We start from the raw sequence: 9,517 nt of genomic DNA on the forward strand, positions 1-9,517 counted from the left end.
TCCGTCTCATCTTTCTCACCCGAACCACCACCCACCCATTCCCACGATTCCTGAAAGCAGGCTGAAGAGGGCCTTCCGCCCTACCTTCCGGCATAGTCTGGAGGGACTGCCCGCCCACCAGCATTACTGGCTGGTGGGAATGAAACACCCAAAAGTTTTTTTTTTTTTATTCATCAGGGAGAATAAGTGACAACCACAGAAAAGTGTAACAATCATAAGAAAAGTAACAATCAAGTGACAATCCAGCGTGACAATCATCAGTGACAATTACCAGCGACAATCACAAGTGTGATAATCAAGACAACTAGTCAAACATAATAGTTAGGTAATATTAATATTGTTTAGCGTTAGGTTTTTATTAAAGTGTCAAGTTTGAATAAACAGCACTTAATAATAAAACACGTTCGTCAAACCAGGCGTCAACATTAATGTGAGTGAAAATTTTAGTACAATATTTACTTGGACAGGTAACCGTTAATCTAAATAAATTTCTAAAACGCTAACAGCTTCAAAGAAGAAGAAAATGTACTTTTTTTTTAAACTTTGCAATTTAGGAATTATTCTAACCAACCGACATTATTTCCATTCGTTCTCGCAGTAAATAACGTTAGGGAATAATCACCTCGTATCATCTACGAGTTTTTACAGTTTCTACAAGAAATACATCTTAGGCAGTAAGAAACTCATCAAAAAAAGCCAACGTTAGTAGCAAATGGGTATATGATAGTGCTACACCTATACTACTAAACTAATTTACTTACTGGCCGGCCTAACCATGTAGTAGTTTAATGTAAAACGAACGGTATTAAAATCATGAGAAACCACTTATGATTTACTCATGTCGAGACTTTATTACTGACGCCAAGCTTTATTACTCCTCACATCACACAAACTGTCAAATCGACGATAAATTCAGAAAAATTTGCTTTACCGCTACCTTTATAGTTACCATCCTATATAATATACCAGTTTTTCAGCTATGGGAACATCACCACACACACTCTAATGGAACAAATTCTTCTGTTTTACACCATTACCTACGAAATGGGCAATTTTCTGAATGTACTACATTTATTGAACTACAACACAATAATATCACTACATATATAGACAGGCAAACTTCTGTTTTTACACATGCATGTACCTGCTAGCAGGTGATAATGGTAAAAAAATAGTAACTGAATATTTCCAAAAAAAACATCAAAACGACGTTTAAAGACTTAAAGAAAATCTACCTATAAAATCAAAATTTAATGCGCAAAGATAAATATAAACGTTTTATAATACAGTGGATATCATTTATAACCACTTCGGATATAGCGACTTTGGATGTAACGAATGACTGTTAATGAATCAATTGGAACAAATCCCTAGTAATCCCATGCGGGTATAGCGACCGGAGTCGGCTGCCAAAAGGCACAAAGCTTTTTTATCTTTTGTTTACATCTACACAGATGGTCTGCAAGTGACCATTACCATTTGTTTATAGATATTAGTTGTAAGCGTGTACGTTACACTGGTTCAGTTACAAAGCAATATTGGGATCCATCAAATGGGAGGAGCCTAAAAACATGGCGCCGATTAGGGAAAATTTATCGTAGTTCCTATAGTGTACCGTGCAATTTCCAAGTTTTTAAATTATGATAAAATGATAAGTATTGACACAATATGTGATTGAGCTGACACAAAGCCTCGGAAAGGAAATTTCGTTGGAGGTGAACGTGTTTTTAATGCCAATCACATTATAAAATTCGGAAATAACAAATCCGGAAGCTAGCCTTCAAATTCCGTCAAGTTTACTGCCTACTTTTTACAAACTTCGGATTTAAAAAGTGATTCACGTTATATAATTGGTGAGGTGATTCTGGGTGATTTAAGCAATATCATATCAATGACTTGCACGTGCAAAGCCGATTTAAGAGAACGTTGCAAACACATTATTGCAACTTTGTTGTATTGCAGCAGGTAGGTTCTTAACCTCAAAATACTTATATCGTATCATTAGAATTGTGTTAAATCAATTACACAGGAATAAATAATTTCTCACTTTATAATTTTAGTATGATTCTAGTTTTAAATATTAAGGTTATGGCTGATGGTAAATACTTGCTGAAATATAATCATGTGCATTAAAATGACGTGAACAAATTTTTATTCCGGAATTCACTTCTTTGATACCTACTGCTTTCATCCAAGCTTCTATTAGTTTACTTTTTTCTCTAATTTTCCGAATATATTTTTTACATATATAAAACGGTTAGTTTTTATTGGAAAGTAGTTAATGTAGGTGAAGAGTGAAGATCTATGTCTGAAGTGCTATTGCAGCTTTTCACTGAACATATTAACTTTTTATTTGATTTAACTTTAGAAGAAAACTTCGTCGACTCCATCATCAAAACAATTTTTACTTTTTTAACGTGTTTTATTATTTTAATAAACAATTTTACAATATGCGTGCACAGTTCCTATGTAAATTTTTCCCTCATTCGAGTTATAAATTTTGCCACCAGATGGTGTATGCCCATTTGACGAATTCCAATATTGAGCAGCAACTGTGTTTAGAACACTTTTGAATAAGTATGACTCCTAGATGCACATTTACTGTTAAAAAAAGGAGGAATCGTTTCAAAATTGAAAAATGGTGAAAACTATAGGTACATACGCGTCTCTATCTTTTTACTTTGGCCTGTAACGACTTCCGGATATAAGGACGACATTACAGTGGTCCCGTCGTCGTCGTTATACCCGAAATCTACTGTATAAGTATATATACAGGGTGAAATAATTAGCAAGCCTGTAGGAGGTGATAGGACACAATAAAATGAAGTAAATGTTTAGGGGTTCGAAAGTCCACCGTTTTCGAGAAAAACGTATTTGAAAGTACAATCAAATACAGCTACAGCATCAGTGTTGTACGAGTACCATTTCTTTTGTATTCTGCGTTCTTGATACCATGTCGAGGTGTACTTTATGTAGTACTGCATACTATTAGCGATGAATAAAGTAGTTATTAAATTAATTGTTATTGCAATGGCCGTTTAAAGATTATTATGTGTAGTAGCGTAGCAGTAAACTGTTGAAAGTTACTTTATGTTGTTGTTCCACAACCGTCACCGTTTACGTTTTTCATCGGTGTAGTTGTTTAAATGTTATCTCCATACGTTGCCAATTCACAGCTTCGGATTACAACTTCGTCTGATTTTCTTACAAATGTTTTTGTACGAAGATTTAAGCTAACAATGAGCACTAATTAAGTAAAAGTGACATAACATATTCCCTTTAACGATGGTCTTTATTCTGTGTAACTATCGGGTTGTTCGGAAAGTCAGTTCGTTTTTTCCCGACAGAGGATTTAATTGTATTCTTTTGCACCCAACTTCATATTTAAGCCGTATAATTTTTATATGCTTTGAGAGCTCATATAGCAAGGCTTGTGTGTGAAAAATTCCAATTAATTCTACGCAGTAGTTTTTGGTTGGTGCCCTTTTAAATATGGAGAGCGATAAGCAGCATTTTCGACATATCTTACTGTTTTACTACAGAAAGGGTAAAAATGCTGTTCAAGCCAGAAAGAAATTGACTGATGTGTATGGAGAAGGTGTGTTGACAGTACGCCAGTGCCAGAACTGGTTCGCTAAATTTCGATCCGGCAATTTTGATGTCGAAGATGCACCACGTTCGGGAAGGCCGGTTGAAGCTGATAAAGACGCGATAAAGGCATTAGTTGATGTGAACCGGCGAATAACAACACGTGAGATCGGATTGAGGTTAAATTTATCAAATTCAACAGTTTATGACCACTTGAAAGGCCTGGGATTATCCTCGAAGCTCGATGTATGGGTTCCCCATGTTCTCACAGAGAGAAATCTGTGTCGCCGCATTGACGTCTGCGATTCGCTTCTCAAACGTCACGAAAATGATCCGTTTTTGAAGCGCATCATCACTGGGGACGAAAAATGGGTTGTATACAACAACGTCAAACGCAAGAGGTCATGGAGCAAAAAAGATGAACCGGCTCAAACCATTTCCAAAGCCGATATTCACCAAAAAAAGGTGATGCTGTCTGTTTGGTGGGATTTTAAAGGAATCGTTTTTTTTTAGCTTTTACCGGATAACACAACGATTAATTCGGAAGTCTACTGTCATCAGCTGGACAAACTGAATGATGCACTTCAACAGAAAAGGTCAGAACTAATCAACAGGAAAGGTGTAGTGTTTCACCAAGACAACGCGAGACCTCACACAAGTTTGGTCACTCGCCAAAAGCTTTTACAGCTTGAATGGGATACAATGCTACACCCACCATATTCTCCAGACCTGGCACCATCGGATTATTATTTGTTCCGGTCACTCCAAAATTTTTTAGACGGTAAAACCTTCACCTCAAATGAGGAGGTCAAAAACCTCCTCGATCAGTTTTTTGCCAGCAAAGACCAAAAATTTTATGAGCGTGGAATTATGCTACTACCAGAAAGATGGCAAAAGGTGTTGGACCAGAACGATCAATATATAATTTAATAAAGTATTTGTTTATTATACGAAAACTGTCTTTCATTTTCACAAAAAAAAACGAAATGACTTTCCGAACAACCCTATATTTTCATCAGAATGTTATTGTATTCTCGGCATCTCGACTGTATGTGTGATATTTTCAAACTAGTCCGATTTACCCATGGTTAAAAAATCGTGAGTTTTAGATTAGGAAGAAGAGGTAAGAAACCATGCGTTTTTATTATGGCAGTGAAAGTCTTGATGTTTCCTTTTCCATTTACAAGTCCATAAAACTCTGGGAAAATAACAGTGGCAAACATCCGAAAAACCTTTCTTTAATCCAACGCCGAAATGTTTATTAAATTAGCATTCGTAGATTTATCCACGATTGAATATGTAAGTTTATAAGTGTGAACTTACGACCTGATTTTTTAAAAGAAGATTTTGCAACATACTTGTTTTATACTGTCCAGTCCTTTCAAAGCTGAAGCTTGTGACAACAAAATTTACGGAATGAGGTCTCAGTTCACTACAAGTACCGTTTTCAAATGTTTTCTTTTGTATCTATGCATATTTACCAATTCATCTTAATTTCTAAGGAAAATAATCTAGTAAGAAGTTGAAATTCAATGAAGTTGCTCAGTTTTGATTGTATATTGAGTAACATTCTATTCTCAAATATATCAATACATTCTAAGGAAGAAAGCTATAAGTACCTTTCGCCTTGAAACAGTAGGGAAGACTTTGATGGCTTTTTACCATTATTTACGACAATAACTGACTACTTTATTGAAATTAAAAAATAATGAAAATACATGGTCATAAAAATGTAATAAAAATGTCATGCTGTCGCAATGTATGACTACTTTTCTGGTAAAAAAACACTAAAATAGGGATTGCCTACACAAAATTATGACGTAAACGAAGATTTTATACATACAGGTACACAGTTGTACTACACGCAGTTGATCAAATAACTACACATAGAAGAAATAGAGAGAGAGACGTTGTAGATAAATTAAATTCCAACAAATAATCAAATAATTTCGAAATTATCAAACTGAACTGACATTTCCAAATTCTTCATTAGCATAATTGAAAAAATTCTAAATTCTTCCTTTCAACCAATAAAGTAATTACAAAGATAACTACAACAATTGGCACAGAATAAAACAAATATAAAATGTGTTAACTAAATAAAATTTTTTACCTTTTCAGTTTTGTGTGACTCCGTCATACACACATGTGGACTAGTCCGTTTATGATTTTGAAGCATCTAAGCATGCATCTGAAAAAAAATAAAAAATATTACCACTTTTAGTAATTCATTGTCAACATAAATAAAGATTAATTTTAATATACGTGCTTAAGGTCACAAGTGATCATATGCTCACTATTCGTTAGAAAAACAAATTTTAGACATATTGTTATTATTTAGCAGAAATCTACAAACAAATTAGTGGATTTATTCCCAAATTAAATGATTTGGCAGGACGATTACTGATGTTGGAAATCTTTAAATATTATATAATAATTATATCTAACTGTAAATATTTTAGGTGAGAAAACCGTTGACCTGAAAAATAATTCGAATTGTATGCCAGGAATAATCACCAAAAATTTTAAATCGCTCTTTTCCGTAGGTGTCGAACCGGAACGTAAATTAACAACAGCAACAACAAAAACAACGAACGCCTACAAACAATGTGACCCATTGGTTGAGAATTGTCTAATTAGTCTTTTATTACTTTAACTACCGTTCATACATTTTCTATGTTCTAGTCTAAATGCCAAAGATTTAAGGACATTATCCAAACAATTATATTCAAATAGCCACCTTAAATTATAGTGAGTCCAAACAGGGCCGCATTATTTCGACAGAAAATTAAAATGTATTGCAAAGTACTACAACTGGATTCGGATACATACAAAATGTATCAAAAAAGCAATCTGTTCATAAACGGTTAAGGATATGGGATGTTCTAGTTTTAGAGAAATGCGAAGATTAGCTCAGGATAAGAAAGAGCGTGTGTGACAACCTTATGATGATGAGTGTAATATAGTATCTCACCCATACTACACGGGAACAGATTAGTGCGGGAATAACGAACTGTCCCTGTGGATATAGACAATCCGAGTACTGTATCCGGGTACCGAAATATCCGGATACTACCTACCTTCGTTGAATACCGTATTAATATTATGAAAAAATGAAGTACCATTATTAAAAAAAAAACACTCTCCATCCACCCAATGTAAAAGACTTAACCTAATGAAGTTTTTGTATAAACGTGCGATAAATTAAACGATTTTGTTAACACGTTGTGTCGTGTCGTGTCGACTCGACCATCTGTTTACTTTAACTTCTATTGGATTACAATCAACCATTGCACTGGTGAGTAACTACTGCAATGAGTTCGTTCATTAAATGTTTGCAATGCAGATCTAGAAGATGATAAGTCGACAATGTTATTTTTGTCGATTGATTTCAAACACGATCGCACAACTTGATCACGAACCACGTCGATGGCATTTGAGCGAACGAACTATGATACAGAGGTTGTTGAGATGTTTTACAGGATGTACTTTACTATAATATCAAACTGCTTAGACGGGGCCGAAGTATTTTTAATTTTGATACATAAAAAATTGTTGAGTTTTCATTAAAATTGGACGCAAATTGAAAAAGATTTTGTCTCGTTTTCATTTTGGGGAAAAACTCCTTTTGCAAGACACTCTTAGAAAAGAAACAAACATTTTAGAATACATATAGGACAATTATTACCAATACTAATAAAATCAGTCTATTCTACTTGAAATATTTTAGCATTTTATCAAGCCAGAAATTTTTACTTTAAAAGCATCCTATTGAATCTCTACGTAGATGTTTGATCCATAACTTTTTAATAACTACTTTAATTCGACACAGACTTGGACATACACCTTTTAGAGGCCCCATAAAAAAGAAGCAAAGCAATATCGATTCAATCTTGAAAGAAAATAACAATCAAGTTTTTGTAAGTAGGATTGAAAAGTAGTTATGTTAGGATCTCCATTACGTATAATTGACAATGAAAGGTAAATATGGATATAAAATCAATAAAAACGTATAAACATTATATTACTGTTGCAAATTTAATTATATGCAAACAAATAATAACTTACTAATTAATAAAAAGACACACCTAACAAAATGTAGCAAAAAAACCGATCACTTTTTATCGTTTTTCGTATACTTATACAGACTTTTGCGATGAGAGAAGTACGTTACCAATAAGTTATTTACTAAAATTGTAGATTAGTAAGATTGAACACATACCGAGGAAAAGGACGATGCCTCAAAGTTGCAATTGTTTAGGGGCTGAAAACTGTAGATCTGTATTTTTAATTGTCCTTGACCTTCGACTTTAAACATTTTGTTCACTATTAAAATCCCATTGTACCCTCAGGGCAGAATGACTAAGGCATGTATAAATATGAACGTATTTATTTGCGCAATTAAAATTGAACTAATGAAACTTTTCCACTTCAAATTTGGTGTATTTAAGTATTGAGAGTAAAAGTTATATTGCAAAATCTGTGTGGCTTAAAATTAAGAAAGGATTTAGCGTAATAATAAATAAAGTGCATGGATTTTACTGAAATACAGTTTAGTAATAAAAACAAGAATCAGGAAACATCTTTAAAAAAACTCAATTTTAATAGTTGTGGAAAATTCGAGTCATTCTTGAATAAACTCATCACATGGTCTGTCTACTCTGGCTCTCTTCGACACGACCTCTGATCTACTTGCCACTTGCCACCACTGCTCACCATTCACCACGTCTAATATATCAAAGACCCTAACCCAAACGCTGCGCCGCCNCATGACACGAGTCACCGAAATTCGTACCTTAATAAATTCCTTCAGAATTTCAGATTCTTATTTAGACCTATTTATTTTATCAGTAAATCGAATTCGAATAAAATCCAACAACTTTACCCCTTTTTCTGATTACTCATTTACTGCTTCTAATTACGTTGTCATCGAAATTCACCAACAACGACCGACACTTATGAAGACGACAGTCGATAATTGGTGTTACGTTTTGATGAAACTGATCTTATCATCGTGTTGCTGTTGTGTTACATGTGTATAGGTTTACGTACGTATGAAGCTATACACGCACCTAAAGAGGTTATGTCTATTCTGTGTAATCAATGCGGCCGTTTTCGTAAACTAATGCAATCATCAGCGCGACCAGCGTGGAGCATCGTCGCCCAGTCATTATGGGTATCGGCTGGTTTTATTGCCATGCCGAACAAACGCCATCAATTTCATCGCGTTGAATGGTCGGAAATCAACGAAACGTTCTACATTTTCCACGTACACCTAAAATAGCAGACGCATTCGGGACACGAAATGGAATAAACGGACGCAAAGAAAACGCCTACGTTTCACATACCTGTAAGCTTCCACAACACAATTAATTCGGAACGGCTCCAGCGAAAACCCACATACACAAAATTAAACAGGAAAAAGACAAATAAAATATCGTACGGTGAAATTCAGTCGAGTTCTCACGGTAGATTGTTTTAGGACTGACAGAAATAACTATCAACATCTACTATACAACAGTTCATTATCGGTATACATACATTTAAGGATGTTTGGGAGGTACGTCAAAATGCTACGAGACAAATAAAAATTTGGAAGAACGTTCCTCATTCAATTCTAAAACTTGTGTAAAAATTACAAATCGATTCACTAAACCGATAAAATCTTTAAAAATAAATAAATCAAAACTGCTTCGACAATTACTCTACGAAATTTAATATCAATTGTAAATTAAGGATGTTTGACGAGACAAATCAAAATTTGGAAGAACGTTCCTCATTCAATTCTAAAACTCCTGTAAAAATTACAAATCGATTTACTAAACCGTTAAAAAGTTATTGAAATTTTAAAAAATTGTAATTTTACACGTCATTTTATGGAGATTCGTTAACCGAACAGATTAAATTTATTTTTATTAACAGAAAAAAA

At 34.1% G+C, this 9,517-nt stretch overlaps 1 protein-coding gene across 5 annotated transcripts in view; it reads right to left on the bottom strand.

Moving 5' to 3' along the window:
* Positions 1-9,517, bottom strand: part of LOC108741540 — a 234,553-nt gene that overhangs the window by 55,510 nt on the left and 169,526 nt on the right. For all 5 annotated transcript variants that reach the window (XM_025978991.1, XM_025978989.1, XM_025978990.1 and 2 more), the window contains one exon: positions 5,702-5,779. The gene's annotated coding sequence lies outside the window, so the exon portion shown is untranslated. The remainder of the gene's footprint in view (positions 1-5,701; positions 5,780-9,517) is intronic.

This window comes from Agrilus planipennis, unplaced genomic scaffold (genome assembly GCF_000699045.2).
Source record: "Agrilus planipennis isolate EAB-ADULT unplaced genomic scaffold, Apla_2.0 scaffold305, whole genome shotgun sequence".
NCBI lineage: Eukaryota > Metazoa > Arthropoda > Insecta > Coleoptera > Buprestidae > Agrilus > Agrilus planipennis.